Source organism: Schistocerca piceifrons, chromosome 4, assembly GCF_021461385.2.
Source record: "Schistocerca piceifrons isolate TAMUIC-IGC-003096 chromosome 4, iqSchPice1.1, whole genome shotgun sequence".
In the NCBI taxonomy this organism is placed as follows: domain Eukaryota; kingdom Metazoa; phylum Arthropoda; class Insecta; order Orthoptera; family Acrididae; genus Schistocerca; species Schistocerca piceifrons.
In genome coordinates this window covers 521180434-521199962 of record NC_060141.1, presented here as the reverse complement: position 1 = coordinate 521199962, position 19529 = coordinate 521180434, and the positions used below count along the sequence as shown (strand labels likewise).

The 19529-nt window shown below is 42.6% G+C and overlaps 1 protein-coding gene across 1 annotated transcript in view; it reads left to right on the top strand.

The window, feature by feature from the left end:
- Positions 1 to 419: 419 nt before the first annotated feature.
- Positions 420 to 19529, top strand: part of LOC124795492 (speckle-type POZ protein B-like) — a 72904-nt gene continuing 53794 nt past the window's right edge. Inside the window, exon 1 of the mRNA XM_047259538.1 lies at positions 420 to 654. The gene's annotated coding sequence lies outside the window, so the exon portion shown is untranslated. The remainder of the gene's footprint in view (positions 655 to 19529) is intronic.

Sequence of the window (19529 nt, the reverse complement as noted above, 5' to 3'; positions counted from 1 at the left end):
AGTTGATTACTCAGAGTTGTATCGCATTCCTCTCGAAGCAGCGCTTAAAGAGATTTTATCGTGGTACCACTTCACAATAGGACTTGATTTTGGCGTATTACTACAGTTATAAAGAGGAAGAAACTGTTTGTATTTCTGTCCCCTGTTTTCGCCTATGAAAACAAATAACTGTTACTTCACAGTACAGAAAATATCATACATTGGTTAAAATGAAATGCGACTGACTAACTGTTCTTGGGTAAGTTGCATACGACTTGCCCACCGCACGCTAACGCGCCATGTCTGAATAACAGCCAGCGGTTATAGCATGCAGTCTCATCTCCTGCTTCGGACGCATCCCCACCACAGTTCCCCGTTCCCCCTACACAGGCAGGAGACCTGCGCATGCGCAGAGTGGTTCAATATCCGGTACGCAGCTCGTTGACTGTACGGATGTTGGATGTGGCATTCATTGCTCGTGTTACGGACAGATTTGTGATAATACAGTGTGTGTAAAGTGAAGTGACGTTCTTAGTAAATCGTCTACGAATCGTGTACACATCGCCATCAGTAACCTAGTTATTAATACGGAGCTAGCTGTCTGTATATAACAGGCATCCGGTGGGTGACAGACACAAGGGGAGCCTAGAGCGCTCCCTTTATACGGCTTCAAAGGTAAATAAACGCATGAAATTCCTCTGTGATATTTCCTAATTTCTTTGCAAAGATTTATAGTGAGAGTGATATTAAGCTTTTACACGACCTATCGGTATTTGGGAATGACCAAAGTATTTCGCGCAGCAAAGCACTTTGTTTTTCAAACTAAGTTTGGACGCTGCTCCAACAATGCGCTGGGATATTCCGTGTACCATTTAGTGTTAACTGAGATGCGACAAGACGTCATACAGGAAGCATGCGACCATATTGTATAACTGAAACATCACTACACAAATGCTGAATAGGTCAGTTCGTGAAACGCCATCAGCTGGCGAACTATGCGTTTTGGGATAACTCATCATCCGATACATCGAACAGTACAGATGAACTGAAGTAAAATGTCACCTACATATATACATAGATAACACAGTCGACCTCTGACAGTTTTGTAGGTAACTTGTAACTTCATTCCATTGGTATAACTTATACCTGATGATTGGTTATCTCGAAACGCGTAATATTAATGTCATTCATTCACCAGCGTCTCACATTTTACTAAGTGAGCTATTCAGCATTTGTGCAGTGATGTTCCAATTACTCTTAACGAAATCATTCTTTTTACTAGGGCCAATAGGCAATAGTTTAAAGTGATTTCAAGCATATTCATTTGAACTGAGATTCAACAATAATTCGCAGTTTTATCATAAGCTAAATATTCTTTACGATTTTTGACATCGTCTGGTGTTGCAACCCTCAGGACCCCCTCCCCATATAGAAACTCCACATTAAATATGCTTTAGTAAACTGTGCCTTGGATTTACACATTCGTCTAAGAATCTGCAAAGTCAGGCGAACATTCGTACGACTCCTCCATAGCCTCCTCACAGAACAGATCTGTGCCTCTTGATCCCCGCTCGCCTCCGAGGTGTCAGTCTTCTCCTTTATAAAACAACAATGAGAAATCTGACAATCCGCATGTACCATCAGTAAACATGACAATACAGCTTCGTCTCCGTTTGCCATTTCGTCGGACACGAAAATCACCAAATTTCTAAGCATACTCGTGAGGCCTGGTTTATTACATTCACAGTTACAGGCATAGCTTCAACGAGTCGCATGAGTGGCAGCATTGCCTGCACCTAGTCCATTCAAATTCTTCAAATAAAATAAACTCATCAACTTCAGAATTATAGCCCCCAAACCCAAAGTCAGAACAATACGTCTCGAAGATTCCTTGCCATTTAGTAACAGCTGTTGCGGTAAGAGATAGTTTGCCTATATTTGTATCCTTAATCAGATATAATTGTTGTATTCTACCTTCGAGGAACGAAAGGCCTCATTATACCGCTCCACAACTTTCTTAGGCTACCCACAGCAAATCACACCTCGTTAAATCGAAATGCCTACGATGATTACCCTGGTACGATTCAAAGTAATTCTCAATGAACCTTACACGGTTCCAGTCGGCAACAAGGAACGGATCTGTATAATCAAATACCTTCATATTTGTTTTTTTCTATGTTGTATTGTTTTGGTTTGATCTGATATGAATATTCACAACATGAAGTAAAATTAACGCAGAATTCTTCTGAGGATTATCAACAAAACAGAAATGTTTCCATGTGTATAAAAAGAAATCATAAATTGAAACGATTGACGAGCGAGCAACAGACGGTACTGAAACTGTGCCTAAGGACTTGTTATTCGCCAATAACTACATTTTTAGTGTATGCAGTATTTATATTATCCTACACTTAAATACAACAGTCTAAGACTCCTCCTTCATTCCAAAAGCTCGACGAAAAAAATTACCGGTACTCGAGTTATGACTTGCCGAGTACACTGTATAGTGAAAAAAAATCAAGATCCGTGCGAATATAGGACTGATTATTTTCTGCAAAATGTGCGAAGCAAGTCACTTGTCATAAAAATGAATAGATAATAGTCCGCTTCATTGCTGTTCTTATGCTTACTCATGAAAATTACCTTCGCGTCGTCTTAGATTTGCGGTAACATTGAGGACTAAGATAGGCAAAACGTAGCACATTATCCGCGATGGAGCATCATGCACTATGTAGAGGTAATTTCAGACTGGCCCAAGGGAGTGATATGTGCGTGGTCGCCCGCAGAAATTTATGCACTAGGGGCCACGATTCAAAAATGTCACTTTTTGTATCAGAAAACTTGAGAAATTTCTGTTGATTATTAACAAATCGCCACTGATTAATAGTCTTCAAAGTGAAAAACAGGAAACAAACTTTAAAAATACTTATTCGACTTTTGTTTGCTTACAAAACTTTACGTCTTATCATGTTAATGGGTTATATTGCATTATTTTTCCCTACTTTTTTTTAAAAAAATGACTGGCATAATTGAAGATTAATAAATTATATTTCGAAAGCTGCATCCCCCCCCCCCCCCTGCCGCACCCCTAAGTTCGACAAATTATTACGAATCCATACCAACTGCACAGGTGAATTCATAATTCTGTCTTTGCATCTTATGCTTTGTGGCACCCCGTTGAGTTGGAAAGGATCCCATTTCTTGAAATGGAGATCTTTTCCACCGTTATTTTTCACATATTTTCTCCTCTTTCAGCGAAAAAATGGTATTTTTTTAAATTTTTGATTGATGCATTCTGGTCTTAATAGTACAATAAAACGCACCTACAGTATAGCAAGACCATGATCTTCAGAGTCCTCTACACTCACTCTGCGATTGAAAAACGAAATATGGTACTAGGAAAAGGATAGCCTGCTATTCCCCGTAAAGCTGCCCCATTGAGTTGCAGACAGGCACAATGAAAATACTGGTACACATTATGGCTTCTGGAAAAAAACCTTCTTCAGCAAAGGGAACACACACACATTCACACAAGCAAGGCCACACTTAATGCAAATATGTCTGCTATCACCGGCAGCTCTGAGCGGAATCAGCAACAAGCGTTTCCTAAATTACACCATATACCCGCCCATGACATTCATGGCCGGTCAGAGAACATTTTTTCACAAAGCTACTTTTCATTTCGAGCCCTCTTCCCTCGTACACTTTCACCCGTTTCAGTTTTCGTCCCAGTTCCGGTCAGAAGCTGCCTGTGGTAGCAGTACTGTGTGTATGAGGTGTGCTTGCTTGTGGGAATGTGTGTGTGTGTGTTTTCCGTGCTGAAAAAGGCTCTAGCCGAAAGCTATGATGTGTAACAGTCTTTTCGTTGTGCCTGTCTGCAACTAACGGGTCATCTTTATGGCGAGTAGTCGTCTATCCTTTTACTAATATTGTTGATATTCCAGTCTGGAGCTTCTATTGTTAGAAAATGTGGTATCAGCAAGACGTGGCAGGTCTTTTTTGGCCACAAGCAAATGGTAAACTACGGGTGCGATTAAGTTGTGTTGTAGGAAGAGGGAGTGACCTTGTGGGAAGGGTATTGGGTAGCTATATTGAAGTCATGTTCAGCTTATGATGAGAATATGCACCGGAATACGCGCGCAGTACTATTAGAATACTCCCTTTCTGGAGCTCGATAAGGAGTGTGCGACGAAGGTACAGTTTTTTGAGGACTGTATTTTGGCAGTGTTCTGTAGGTCGACGCATCCGCCTTGAATGTGAGACAAATCGACGAGCACACCACCGCCCCCAATAAAAGGCATAATTTCCCGTGAACAGTCTGTGTTAAAATTCTGTACCCCAAATTCTAGGAGGGGGCAGGTGCCCTCTCTTGTACAAACTTATTGATGCACATGATTTCATGACGCCTATTGCTTGTAATGGGTATTTCAATGATTATTATCAGCAACAGTCACAGTTTCCATGAACTGCGGATTATTTATGAGAAAAATACTCCAATAATAGTTGTTGCAGTCCTCAGATTTGGTAATAGCCTGGAGCAGTAATAGGCATCTTGCTCTGCATGTTTAGAAATGTCAGGTTATCACTGTGAACTTCGTAAGACGTAAGAAAATAGTAGTTGGCGTTGGTTTTGTGGTGTCACCGCCAGACACCACACTTGCTAGGTGGAAGTTTTAAATCGGCCGCGGTCCATTAGTACATGTCGGACCCGCGTGTCGCCACTGTGTGATCGCAGACCGAGCGCCACCACAAGGCAGGTCTCGAGAGACGGACTAGCACTCGCCCCAGTTGTACGGACGACTTTGCTAGCGACTGCACTGACGAAGCCTCGCTCCTTTGCCGAGCAGATAGTTCAGCTAAGTCCATGGCTACGACCTAGCAAGGCGCCATTAGCCTTACACAGCAATTGATACTTATCGTATAAAGCATTTCTCATCAAGAACGATGTATACAACAAGGATGGATTAAAGTTAAGTATTCCAAAAGCTACGTACTTTTCTTTATAGCATTCATTACGTATCCTGTTTCAGACCTCACGCCATCCTTCGTGTGTTTATAGCGTGCATTGCGGTCCCCTCAAATCACCCTGTGTCGGCACTTCTGTCGACACATCAGGTTTCACTGTTAAATGAATACAGCCATACAAAACGTGAGGAGAAATTGTGAAACAATCCTGTAGCTCCAAATGTAGGTAAAGTTTTGATTCGTTAACAGGATACTGGGAAAGTGAGATCTGTGTTCAGATTAAACTTTTTACGCAAATGTAATATGGCATATGTCAAAATACTGCTACAGCTTTGTGGTATTCATGTAGGGGTTGACCCACATGAGACACTGAACGTCTACAGAGGACTTGCTAGAATGTTGCAGCTCGCGAAAAGATACTTTCAAAATACGGAAATACTGTTTTAGAGTGGAAGCCAAGAAAATTTTTCATTGCTTTCATGTCGCTCATTCAATGAACATGACGCTAAAATTAGACAAAACATCAACTCGCACAAAGTTAACCAAACGGTCATTCTTTGCATGCTCCACTGATGAACGCAAAAGAAGAAACCTTGAGAATTAATTTCAGAATGAAGCCAATTGATCGAAGACAAGAGGAGGGGTGGAAAAGAGACGTAAAGGAGGACTGGTCCTTTGTAAAGACCGATCGAAAAGCGATGACGAATTTTATTATAGTTCTCCCTTCTGTGTCGATGGATATAATACTTGTTACGACTTTGTTGGGGAATATTTGTCGCGTGCCACTCTTTTTTCAGAATTTTGCAACAAAACGAAGACTTCTGTTCTTCAAAGAGTACATACACATATGCGCGTCTGTTGTAAAGTCTACGCTCTCTCTAAATTTCCACTACCGTATCATAGAATGATTGCTACTAATTTGAGAACACGTCCTCGAGTAACTGACATTTATGTTGCTGAATTACCAGTGATTTATGAATTTATAAAATATATTTGCCTCTTGCCGCTTTAAGCCTTGGATGGTATCTTTCGTTTAGCATCAAGCGTCTCCTAAAAGTACACCATATGCCCGGCACTGCCATCCAGGGCCGGTTCGATGACATTTCTTCTCGCAAACTGTTTTTCATTTGGTGCCATCGTACATTTCCACCCATTTAGGTTGTCACTGCTATTTGCGATACACGCTGTAGACAAATCTTGCACACTCGTGTCCCTGGCGCCCCTCTCAGCTTAGCGCCCGAAAGCGACAAATTAAGTGACCAAACGCGTCAGAGATGTAGATTGCGAATAATCAGATTGACCTCGACTGTGAAGGTGAATGTTCGTGACCTGAAAACCAACAGCATCTTTGTCTGGTTGTCGCGTGAAGTGCTTCTCAGCGTTGCCTATCCTACAGCGTGTACACATTTTGATTACTTAAGAATAAATTAATTCGCGATTGACAAAGAATCGTGAATCATATTCTTTTCTTCATATGCCATCGAGTAGTGTATAGAACACCGAAATGATTGTGGAATTAAAGCAGGATGGCCCTGACTACAAACATACGTAAGGCGAAAAATATGACACAATGACATACATCTTTTATCCTGAAATGCTGGTAAAATATTCAACTTTTGACTTCCATAAACACAATAAATTTCGATGTGTGCTGCATTCGTTGCCCGAATGATATCCAGGCGATATTCCAATTCTACACATATGTTGATCGACAATTCGTGAGGAATGGATGTTGTGACGTAAGCAATTCGACACCGTAATGCTGCAGTGTCGTTCACTGGTGCCTGTTGTTACGTACTGTTTGCAACCGGGGGTCGGATTCCGCTTTTGTTACGTAATTGGGCCCTGTAACAAAGTAACGGTAAATATGTATGTAGACATGCAATTCAAGATAAAAAGTATTTGTCTATGTGTCATATTTTATACCTTGTGAATGTTAGTAATCTGCGACAACCGGTATTTTACTGCTACCAACGATCTTTATGTTGATTTCTTATATAAGCTGATAATCTCAATTGTTCCTTGGGCTCTGTACCAGTCGTCCGCTATATACGCTGTTATCTATGATAGGATTTATCTCTCTAAAAGTGCAGTGGAAAGTTTTAGCCGTTTCAGAAACGTCATTTCCAGAGACAAGACAAAGAGAAATTACTCCTCCATAAAGTTCGTTCAGATAGAGGCCACAATGCTACACGTCCATACGCCAAAGTCCTGCATTACACAACAATTAAACAACCGACCATCACTTTTATTTGACAATACACGTGTCATCGCCGTCCATATTTCGTCTAAACAAACAAGTGGGCGTTTAAACTCTTATGTCTCATTTTTGCGTAAAAATCGAGTATAGTTCGCTTTTTTTTGAATGTTATCTCGTTCGTATGTGATAAGTAGTTTATTCTGGTAATTAAAAAAAAAACAAATTTAATTGAGAGAAATGAAAGGAATGAATTATTGTACTTACTATACGTTAAAATGGGGCCAAATTACGTAACGGTGAGATAGCCGAGCGTATGTGATGTTACACTGGTGCGCCTGAAGTCTTATTATCAGATACGGTAAGTTGGTTGATGATTTTAGTTTTGTTAACGTCTAAGTGCGTTGGTATATTCGATCGAAACTACTAGAGAATACCACCGAATTTAAGTTAAACGCTGGTTTATGGCAGCAAAATTAACACGTCGTTGTCTTCAATTCGAAGATTGATTTGATGCAGCTCTCCACCCTAGTTTTTCTTGTACGAGTCTTCCTCTTTGCACAACTGCTGCAAACCGCACAGTTTTTATCTCCCGCAAACTCTGTTACCAAACCGACGATTCCTTGATCTCTCGGAATGTGTCCTATCACTCGATCTCTGCTATTAGTAAAGTTGTGGCATAAATATCTTTTTTCCCCAAATTGCTTCAGCACCTTCTCATAAATTATTCTATTTATCCATCTAAGCATCACACGCTCAGTCTGAACTGTTTATCGTCGACGTTTCACTTGTTTACAAGACTACATTCCAGAAAAATACCTTCAGAAAAGCCGGCCGGAGTGGACGAGGGGTTAAGGGCGCTACAGTCTGGAACCGCACGACCGCTACGGTCGCAGGTTCGAATCCTGCCTCGGGCATGGATGTGTGTGTTGTCCTTAGGTTAGTTAGGTTTAAGTAGTTCTAAGTTCTAGGGGACTTATGACCACAGCAGTTGAGTCCTATAGTGCTCAGAGCCATTTGAACCACTTGAACCTTCAGAAAAACTTTCATAACACTTGGATTTATATTCAGTGTTAATAATTTCTTTTTCCCAGGTATGATTTCTCTCCCTATTGCCAGACTGCATTTTATCTCCTCACTACTTCGGCCATCATCAATTACTTTGCAGCCCAAATAGCAAAATTCATCTTTTATTTTTACTGTCGCATTTCAAATGGTTCAAATGGCTCTGAGCACTATGGGACTTAACTACTGCGGTCATCAGTCCCCTAGAACTTAGAACTACTTAAACCTAACTAACCTAAGGACATCACACACATCCATGCCCGAGGCAGGATTCGAACCTTCGACCGTAGCAGTCGCGCGGTTCCGGACTGCGCGCCTAGAACCGCTAGACCACCGCGGCCGGCTACTGTCGCATTTCCTCGACCAGATCCCTCAGCATCATCGAATTTAATTCGCCTGCTTTACGTTACCCTGGCTATATTTGTATTGGTGTTCATCACATTACATCTTTTCCAGGCACTACTCACCCATTTTTACCCTAGACGTGCCGGCAAAACACTTTCCCTGCCAAAGCGAGTATTAAACGTGTGCAGATGGTGTACGTAATATGTCGTTGCACACAGTTTTCTCGGGTTTGTAACCGCATCAGTTAGTAGGGTCCACTGACGTTTGTGATATCATGTTTTGTTGGAAAACTGCAGATATAACTATGTATATGTTTATGATAAATACATTGCACAAAGGACCACTATTACTTTAGATGGTTGTGTGCGTTAAGTGTCAACATCAGTGGTTGTTCAATGTTTGTGAAACCGTTACCCATGGGTGTAATCAGAAGTTAGCTACTGTACGTCCCCTCCCCCGCCCCCCCCCCCCCCCCACTAGCACTATCGTCAACATAAGTGCCAGACTAAGCTTTAGAACGAAAAAGAATTAACTTTGAACACTTTTATTTTTAAAATTAAGAAAAAAATATGCAGGGTGCGTCAAAAAAATGTATACACACTTTGAAGCGTCATAGAAAATTTATTTCCCGTTCTACAATGTTAAATTTCTGGAAATGGAAAGCTTAAAGTCCAATTGGAAAAATAAATGTACTTCGCAAATGTGATTAATGTTCAAACTGGTGGCCTTCAGCATCAATACATTTCTGAATACGAGTCACCACTGATTCCGTACATCGTACCAAAGTGTCCAATGAGATTTCTGCGCACACCGCCTGAATCTCATCCCAAAGTGTGTCCAGGTTACGTGGTTTACGTTTGTACACCTCATGTTTTACTGTGCCCCATAAGAAGAAATCCAGCGGCGTGAGGTCTGGAGAGCGTGCAGGAAACTCGATTGGTTCCCTGCGTCCTATCCACTGGCCTGGCACATTGTGATCCAGGTATGCTAGTACGTCCCTATGATAGTGCGGCGGGGCGCCACCTTGTTGGAAACAAAACTCATCATTACCTTATAATGCACGAATGGCAGGGAATATGGAGTCAGCAAGCATTGTTCGGTACGTTTTCTGAGGCGAACGCTGAAACAGTTCCAAGATCACTTGTAGCTATACGAGGTCACCCTGATCGACCTTTATGCACATCACACACTGTTCCATGAATTTCGAATTTGTCTCGTAGACGTGTAATTGTTAACCTTGAAGGTGGTTCTGTACCATACTCACTTCTCCACTGTCTTCGAACCGCAGCTACATTCTCAAACTTCCAGTACCACTTAATTATCTGCTTCCGCGCTTCAAAGCTCAAACGCACGTCCGCCATGTTGGAGTTACTTCCTTGCCACTGCTGCCACCTGTTGAAGAAACATAAGATTACTTTCTCACAGATATTTAACCTTGTAGAACGGGAAATAAATTGTCTATGACAGTTCAAAGTGCCGGCCTGAGTGGCCGAGCGGTTCTAGGCGCTACAGTCTGGAACCGCGCGACTGCTACGGTCGCAGGTTCGAAACCTGTCTCGGGCATGGATGTGTGTAATGTCCTTAGGTTAGTTGGGGTTAAGTAGTTCTAAGTTCTAGGGGACTGATGACCACTGCAGTTAAGTCCCATAGTGCTCAGAGCCATTTGAACCATTTTGAACAGTTCAAAGTGTGTATAAATTTTTTTGACGTACCCTGTATTTCACCTGAGAGTGTTAATTAACAGTTTGGATGAAACAGACGGCATTATTCACCTTTATGAAATGCACTCGTAGTTGCGAATATGACAACTATCAGCTGTATAATGGAATGACGACAATGAAAATTTCTGCCGGATTGAGACTCAAACCCGGATTTCCCGCCTTAGTATTACGCTATCCGAGTACGCCCCACGGCCAGACGCAGACTTTCAGTATGTCGTCAACCATGTGTGTACAACTTGCACTCGCTCATCCATTAAGTACATTCCCGTACAGTGGAGACATTTTAACGGAAAGTCGCATGCCCAGTGTCGGTGGATAAAGACAGTGTTGCAATGTCCGTGTTCAGAAGTGCGTAGCAATGTTTTTCTGCCATGCATACATGCGTGCATTATATTTATATGTAGGTGTTTTATTAAACAGCCATCTATGGTTCAAATGGCTCTGAGCACTATGGGACTCAACATCTTAGGTCAGAAGTCCCCTAGAACTTAGAACTACTTAAACCTAACTAACCTAAGGACATCACACACACCCATGCCCGAGGCAGGATTCCAACCTGCGACCGTAGCGGTCCCGCGGTTCCGGACTGCAGCGCCAGAACCGCTAGACTACCGCGGCCGGCTAAACAGCCATCTAATCAGTTAATGAGACAGTCGGTACTGCTTATTTATAACAGCCTTTTTTTTTATATACAGGTTGAGTCGCGTAAGACGTAACACCCCCTTTATCCCGGGGGCGATTGCACGTATCGGAATGCGGTTTTCGGTGAATGGGGCACATACGTTGGTACATGCACAATAATCACAACGTTTATATTGACCGAGATAATGAGGCAAGTACATGTTTTTTTTTTAATGGGACGCTATACTTTTTTTTTTACCATCATTCGAACGCTCTGGAAAAGACGCGTATAGTGATGTAACGCATGTTGCTATTGTGATTCAAATTTTGCTTAAAAGAGGGCTACGTAGCGTAGCGTAGGCCGTGCATTCTGCATAGGGCACGGCAACTCGGCCTGCGGGTCGCGCGAGGCGTGTTTACAGTCTGCAGGCGCTTCCGACCGCCTCGACCTTCAATCGTACAATATTTCCCAGCGTCTCTTAAGCGAGGTTTGAATCACAATAGCAACATGCGTTACATCACTATATGCGTCTTTTCCAGAGCGTTCGAATGATGGTAAAAAACGTACAGCGTCCCATTTAAAAAACATGTACTTGCCACATTATGTCGGTCAATATAAACGTTGTGATTATTGTGCATGTACCAAAGTTTGTGCCCCATAGTCGGCTATAATTCGCCGAACACCACTTGTCGATACGTGGCCAACGGAATAATGGGGGTGTTACGTCTTACGCGACTCACCCTGTATACGAGGCGTGTTTTTAAGTAAGGTCCTGCCGGCCGGTGTGGCCATGCGGCTCTAGGCGCTTCAGTCTGGAACCGCGTGACCGCTACGGTCGCCGGTTCGAATCCTGCCTCGGGCATGGATGTGTGTGATGTCCTTAGGTTAGTTCGGTTTAAGTAGTTCTAAGTTCTAGGGGACTGATGACCGCAGATGTTAAGTCCCATAGTGCTCAGAGCCATTTTTTAAAGTAAGGTCCGTTTCCTTGTAGACACTATTAGTTCGCGCACATACCGCAACGAGCGCGTGCGTCGTGTACCCGCATCCCTCGGGAAAAACTGTGCTCAGTTTCAGCTATGTAGCTAACCTATACGGTTCTGTTCTGTGCTTTCAAAATGTTTAAGACTATCAACTCGCCCGCTGAGTGTGAGGTTCGCTCAGTAATACGGTTTTTGTCAGCAAGGACCTGCGTGCTGCAGAAATTCATCGACAGATTTGCGAGGTGTAAGGTGATACCTTCATGAGTGAAAGCAAAGTGCGTAAGTGGGTACGAGAATTGAAAGATGGCCGTGACAACATCCATGATGAGGACCGCTCCGGTCGCCCTTCTTTGATTACAGACGATTTGTTGGCTTCGGTTGAAGCGAGGATTCGCGAGAACAGGCGCATCACAATAACAGGTCTCTCAAACGAATTTCCTGACGTGTCGAGATCATTACTTTACAACATTGTTTCTGAACACCTAAAGTTTAGGAAACTGTGCTCCCGTTGGGTCCCAAAACTCCTAACAAAGGATCAGAAAAACCAAAGATTTGAGTGTGCGATGAAGTTTTTGACAAGTTATCACGAAAAAGGTGACGGCTTCTTGACTCAGATCGTAACTGGAGATGAAACATGGGTTTCGCATATCACGCCCGAATCGAAGCAACAGAGCATGGAATGGAGACACACACACACTCGCCTGTAAAGGTGAAGGCCAAACAGACTCTGTCTCAGCGCAAAATCATGGCGTCGATGTTTTTGGATAGGCATGGTGTTTTGTTGGTCGACTTCATGCAGCCGCGCGAGATTAGCCGAGCGGTCTAGGGCGCTACAGTCATGGACTGTGCTGCTGATACCGGCGGAGGTTCGAGTCCTCCCTCGGGCATGGGTGTGTGTGTTTGTCCTTTGGATAATTTAGGTTAAGTTGTGCGTACGCTTAGGGACTGATGACCTTAGCAGTTAAGTCCCATAAGATTTCACACACATTTGAACATTTGACTTCATGCAACGTGGACCCACTATCGATGTAGAAGCATACTGCCAAACCCTGAGAAAGCTACGCAAAGTGATTCAAAACAAAAGATGCGGCATGCTGACAAAGGGAATTGTCCTTCTCCATGACAATGGAAGACCTCACATTGCAGGGCTGACCCGCGATTTATTGGACAGTTTTGGCTGGGAAGTCTTAGACTACCCACCCTACAGTCCTGGTCTTGCGCCGAGCGATTACGATCCGTTCCTCCACCTCAAACAACACCTCAGTGGCCATCGTTACAATGATGACGACGACGTGAAAACGGCAGTGAACTCTTGGTTATCGGAGCAGGCGGCAAGTTTTTATGAAGAGGGTATTTTAAAATTGGTTGAGAGGTATGATACGTGTTTGGACAAACTTGGCAGCTATGTCGAAAAATAGAGTGAAGTACGTACTTTCTGAAAATAAATTTACCTTTTTGAAATAACCTTTCGTTGTGTACTTATGTTCAAACGGACTTTACTTGAAAAACACACCTCGTAGAATGCTTAAGCAGCTTTTGTTGCGTCGTGAGTGCTAAACACGATTCCTTCTCAGAAAAGAAAGCTGACTATCCACATTGAGGTAGACGCATGTTACAAAATATGCTTCCTCTGTAGCGCATCTTTGAATAGAGACTCTTGTTTCACCCGTACCCTGCACCGCCTTCTAAAATCAAACAAGTTAAAATATGTGCACTTTACTTATTGTTAGCAAATCACTTGGTTCCTGGACTCCTTACTTCTGAACTGACAGAAGTTGAAAGACTCCTGGTAGCCAATGCTTTGTGTCTGACCGCTGCAACTAATAACAGTAATATCTGTGTAGGCCCTACAGAAGTGTAGAAGCCACTCAAAAATGTTCAAATGTGTGTGAATTCCCAAGGGACCAAACTGCTGTGGTCATCGGTCCCTAAACTTACACGCTACTTAAACTAATTTATACTAAGAACGTCACACACACCCATGCCCGAGGGAGGACTCGAACCTCCGGCGGGAGGGGCCGCACAGTTTGTGGCATTAAAAGCCACTACATACTTACTGTTGTGTTGTGCTGTCGATTAGTTCGCTTGCGAAGTGAATAATGAAACAATATATGGTCAGCTGCGGGAACTGCCTACAACTCGGAGAACGCATTTTCGTGGGACATTCAAGCATTCGTGACGTATATGCCTCAATTTTACTGTCATAGATCTGAGGTACAAAGTTGTGTGTAATTGGTGGATTATGAGAAGGAGATGTTGCTCATACATTCGTTACGCAAGCTGTAATCTCCAGCAAGTTGTGTCACAGATTAATGTTAGAATTTGGGAAAAATGTAATTATTGGTAACTTATGTAATCATAATTAAAGTCTTATGTAATAGTTACACAGGGTGATTTTTATTAACGTTCAAACAGCCTCGAAGTGACGTAGGTGACGCTGAGACAAGTAATTTAGTGAAAGACACGTGAGGCAGCAAATTTGGTAAATACCCCAAAAGTGTATGACAAATGCTGAACATGTGACGCCACCAGATGACGTACCCCACCGCACGTGCAGTGATTGGGAATGTCGATCCTACCCCGCCCGTTGGGGGCAGTGCTACACATCGCCCCGCTAGGTGTCGTATGAAGGAGTTAGTTTACAGCACCCTGTTAGAGTGAAAATGGACCACATAGCCCATAAGCCATTGTCACTGCAGAAATCCAAAATATGGAGGGTGTTTTCGAGTAACTGCGTGAAGGGATGTTTGAGTGATACAATACTTCCATTCAACCAAATAGCGCAAATTTTGAACACCTTTTGTAATTGTGGTCTGTTGTAAACGTACAAATTACAAAATTATTGTCCTCGCTGTACCCAAGGAAGAGCTGTTCATATTTTGTGTTTCTTTCTTTTTGTCCCTTTTGTTTTTGTTTACAGACACTATACGGCAAAGAAAACATTGGCCATTTACTGGTAACGACGCAATTAGGAAGCTGATAGTCATTTACTTGTGACGCAGTACGGTAGGTTGTTGTTGTACTGTACTTTGCAAATAACTAGCGGTGACCGCGAGACCGGTAAACAGAATAACAAATCTTACCTCCATGTAAACATTTTACTGTGTAATGCAATGAAAAGCCGGCCAGAGTGGCCGTGCGGTTCTAGGCGCTACAGTCTGGAGCCGGGCGACCGCTCCGGTCGCAGGTTCGAATCCTGCCTCGGGCATGGATGTGTGTGATGTCCTTAGGTTAGTTAGGTTTAATTAGCTCTAAGTTCTAGGCGACTGATGACCTCAGAAGTTAAGTCGCATAGTGCTCAGAGCCATTTGAAACATTTTTTTTTGCAATGAAAAAATACACTGCCTGTCAGATGCAAGACTCGAACCCCGAACCCCACAAGCTGAAGTCTAGCCCATAGGGCCGGAGGAACACCATAGTGAAGACTTGGGTTGGGAAGATCGTGTGCATCATACCAGTAGTCTCAACCGCTGCTCGTGTTGCTGCATGTCATCTGCTGACGTCACATGTTCAACATTTGCCATCCACTTCTGAGGTACTTCCAGACATTTGCGGTCCCTTGTGTCTTAAATTGCTTGTCATAGCGTCATCATCGCCGCTTCGCGGGTTTTTAAACATTAATAAGAGTCACCCTGTAATGATAATTTAAAAATAATTTAATTTTGTAACCGAAACACAGTGGAACGCTTTTGATTTTAGCTCTCAGAAAATTTCATTTTACCCGTCAGAGGGTAATTACCCTCAGATTGGGATCCACTGGTCTAGACAGAATGGGTTCCAATCATTGACTCATAAACCACGGTGTATAGTTTCAAAATGTTGAAATTGAGACCTGTGCGAACTCTGAATAGGAATCATGACGCGCAGTTAAAAGTACACTGAGGTGACAAAAGTGATAGGATAACGATAAGTACATATAGAGGTGGCGGTAGTATCGCGTACACAAGGTATAAAAGCGCAGTCCACTGACAGAGTTGTCATTTTTACTTAGGTGATTTATGCTGAAAGGTTTCCGATGTGACCGGGTTTAATATACTTTGAACGAGGAATGGTACTTTGAACTAGACACATGGGACATTTCATTTCGGAAATCGTTCGGGAATTCAATATTCCGAGATCCACAGAGTCAAGAGCGTGCCGAGAATATGAGATTTCAGGCATTACCTCTCACCACATACAACACAGTGGCCGACGGCCTCCACTTAACTACCGAGACCATCGGCATTTGCGTGAAGTTGTTAGTGCTAACAGACGAGCAGCACTGTGAGAAATAAGCGCAGAAACCAATGTGGAACGTGTGACGAGCGTATCCTCTCGGACAGTGCGGCAAAATTTGGTGTTAACGCCGTGTCACTGGGCCACAGTTCTGGCACACATGCTGACGTCGAAAGCTGAAGATGAAAAGATAGAGAAAGTATATGAGGATATAGAAAGGGTAATACAGTACGTAAAGGGGGACGAAAATCTTATAGTCATGGGGACTAGAGCGCAGTTGTAGGGGAAGGGCTAGAAGAAAAACTTGCATGAGAATAAGGACTTGTCACAAGAAATGAGAGAGGAGGAGAACGACTAATTGAGTTCCGTAATAAATTACATCTAGTAATAGCGAATACTCTGTTCAAGAATCACAAGAGGAAGAGGTATACTTGGAAAATGCCGGGTATACGGCATGATTTCAGGTCGATTACATCATGGTCAGACAGAAATTCCGAAACTAGATATTGGATTGTAAGGTGTATCCAGGAGCAGATACAGACTCAGATCACAATGTGGTAGTGATGAAGAGTAGGCTGAAGTTTGAGAGACTATAAGGAAAAATCAATACGCAAAGAATTGGGATACGGAAGAACTAAGAAATGACGAGATACACTTGAAGTTCTCTAAGACTATAGACACAGCAATAAAGACGAGCTCAGTAGGCAGTATAGTTGAAGAGGAATGGACGTCTCTAAAAGGGGCAATCACAGACGTTGGAAAGGAAAACGCAGGTATAAAGAAGGTAACTGCGAAGAAACCATGGGTAACAGAAGGAATACTTCAGATGATCGATGAAAGAAGGAAGTATAGAAATGTTCAGGCAAATTCAGGAACACAGAAACACAAGTCGCTGAGGAATGAAATAAATAGGAAGTGCAGGGAAGCTAAGACGCAATGGCTGCATGAAAATGTGAAGAAATCGAAAAAGAAAAGTTTGTCGGAAGGACTGACTCAGCGTACACGAAAGACAAAAGAACTTCGGTGATATTAAAAGCACGGGTGTTAACATTAAGAATACAACGGTAATTCCACTGTTAAATGCATAGGAGAGAGCAGATAGAAGGAAAAAGTATATTGAAGGCCTCTATAATGGAGAAGATTTGTCTGATGTGGTAGAAGAAGGAACAGGAGTTTGTTTAGAAGAGTAGGGATCCAGTATTAGAATCAGAATTTAAAAGAGCTTTGGAGGACTTAAGATCAAATAAGGCAGCAGGGATCAGTAACATTCCATCAGAATTTCTTAAATAATTGGGGGAAGTGGCAACAAACGGACTACTCAAGTTGGGGTGTAGAATGTATGAGTCTGACTTTGGGAAAAATTTAATCCACACAATTCAAAATTTAATCCACACAATTCCGAACACTGTAGGAGCTGACAAGTGCGAGAATGAACGCATAATCAGCTTAACAGCTCATGCTTCAAAGTTACGTGCAAGAATAGTATACAGAGGAATGGAAAAGAAAATTGATGATGTGATGTGTTGGACGACGACCAGTTTGGCTTTAGGAAAGGTGAAGGCACGAGAGAGGCAGTTCTGACATTGCGGTTAATAATGGAAGCAAGACTACAGAAAAATCAAGACACGTTCATTGGACATGTCGACCTGGACAAAGCGTTCGACAGTGACAGATGGTGCAAGGCGTTCGAAATTCTGAGAAAAATGGGGCTAAGCTACAGGGAGAGACGAGTAATACACAGTATGTACAAGAGCCAAGAGGGAATAACAACAGTTGACGACAAGAACGAATTGCTCGGATTAAGAAGTGTATAAGACAGGGATGTAGTCTTGTGCCCCTACTGTTCAATCTGTACATCGAAGAAGAAATGATGGAAATAAAAGAAAGGTTCAGGAGTGGGATTAAAATTCAAAGCGAAAGGATATCAATGATACGATTCACTGATGGCGTTGCTATCCTGTGTGAAAGTGAAGGAGAATTACAAGTTCTGCTGAATGGAGTGAACGGTCTAAAGAGTACAGAATATGTATTGAGAGTAAATCGAAGAAAGACGAAAGTAATGAGAAGTAGCAGGAATGAGAACATCGAGAAACTTATTAGGACTGATGGTCACGAAGTAGATGAAGTTAAGGTATTCTGCCAACAAGGCAGCAAAATAATTAATGACGGACGGAGCAAGGAGTACATCAAAAGCAAGGCCAAGGGAAGTCTACTAGTATCAAACATAGGCCTTAATTTGAGGAAGAATGTACGTTTGGAGCACAGTGTTGTATGGTAGTGAAACATAGGACTGTGGGAAAACCGGAACAGAAGAGAATCGAAACATTTGAGGTGTGGTGCTACAGACGAATGTAGAAAATTAGGTGGACTGATATAGTAAAGAATGAGAATGTTTTGCGCAGAATAGGAGAAGAAAGAAATATGTGGAAAACACTGAGAAGGAGTAGGGACAAAATGATGGGACATCCGTTAAGACATCAGTGGTACTAGAGGGAGCTGTAGAGGCAAAACCTGTAGAGGAAGACGGGGACTGGAATACATCCAGGAAATAATTGAGGACGTAGGTTGCAAGTGCTACTCTGAGATGAAGAGATTGGCACAGGAGAGGAATTCGTGGCGGGCCGCATCAAACCAGTCACAAGACAGATTCAAAACTTCCAATGAGCTGTTGAGTTCATGCCACATTGAGCTGCTGCACTAAGCCAATCAAAAGGAGGTCCGACTCAATGTTAGGAGGAACCGCTTACTTTTGTCACCTCATTGTGTAATTGGGAGAGATGGACGAATATACTGGAGATGGAGTGTACCAGCTAATCGACGTTTTTCCGTAGTATTTTTGGAACAGTTGGGAAAAAACGGAAAAGAAGTACTACTCCGCAACGGTAGTATTGGACTTAGTCCCGTATGACCGTTGTCGGAAACAGGCGTTATGGCCGTTGTCGGCAACACGCGATGACGCTACAGTAAACAAATGTAGTGGAGACTCCATCACACCGCACTGTGAAGGATTTCAATACAGCAGTGCGTATATCATTAAATGTTTCAGCGTGTCATCGTGAGATATCACGATTGAAATTCAACGATGAGCCGAACGAAGCACCTTCACTCCCCGGTGTAATAATCTCGTGGCCGGCTAATTCACTGTTATTTTTCTGAAATTGTCGGGGAGGGGCAGGGGGATTTATCGGAAAAGAATTTCTCCCATTCTATTTTCTTGTTTTTGGTGGTTTATATTTTTTGTTTGTTTTGTATTTTGTGTAATTACTTTTTAATGGTTTCATATTCAGGATTGAGATTTTCTGTCTTTTCTTGCCGAAGTCCTAAATGCTTCGTGATGAGCAAAATTTACGGTCCGGCATTGTGTGCTGGTACAGTATTCGCTTCAAAAGAAGGCGTGTTTAAATAGCTCCTTCGAATACGTGGGAATTTCCTTCATGGAT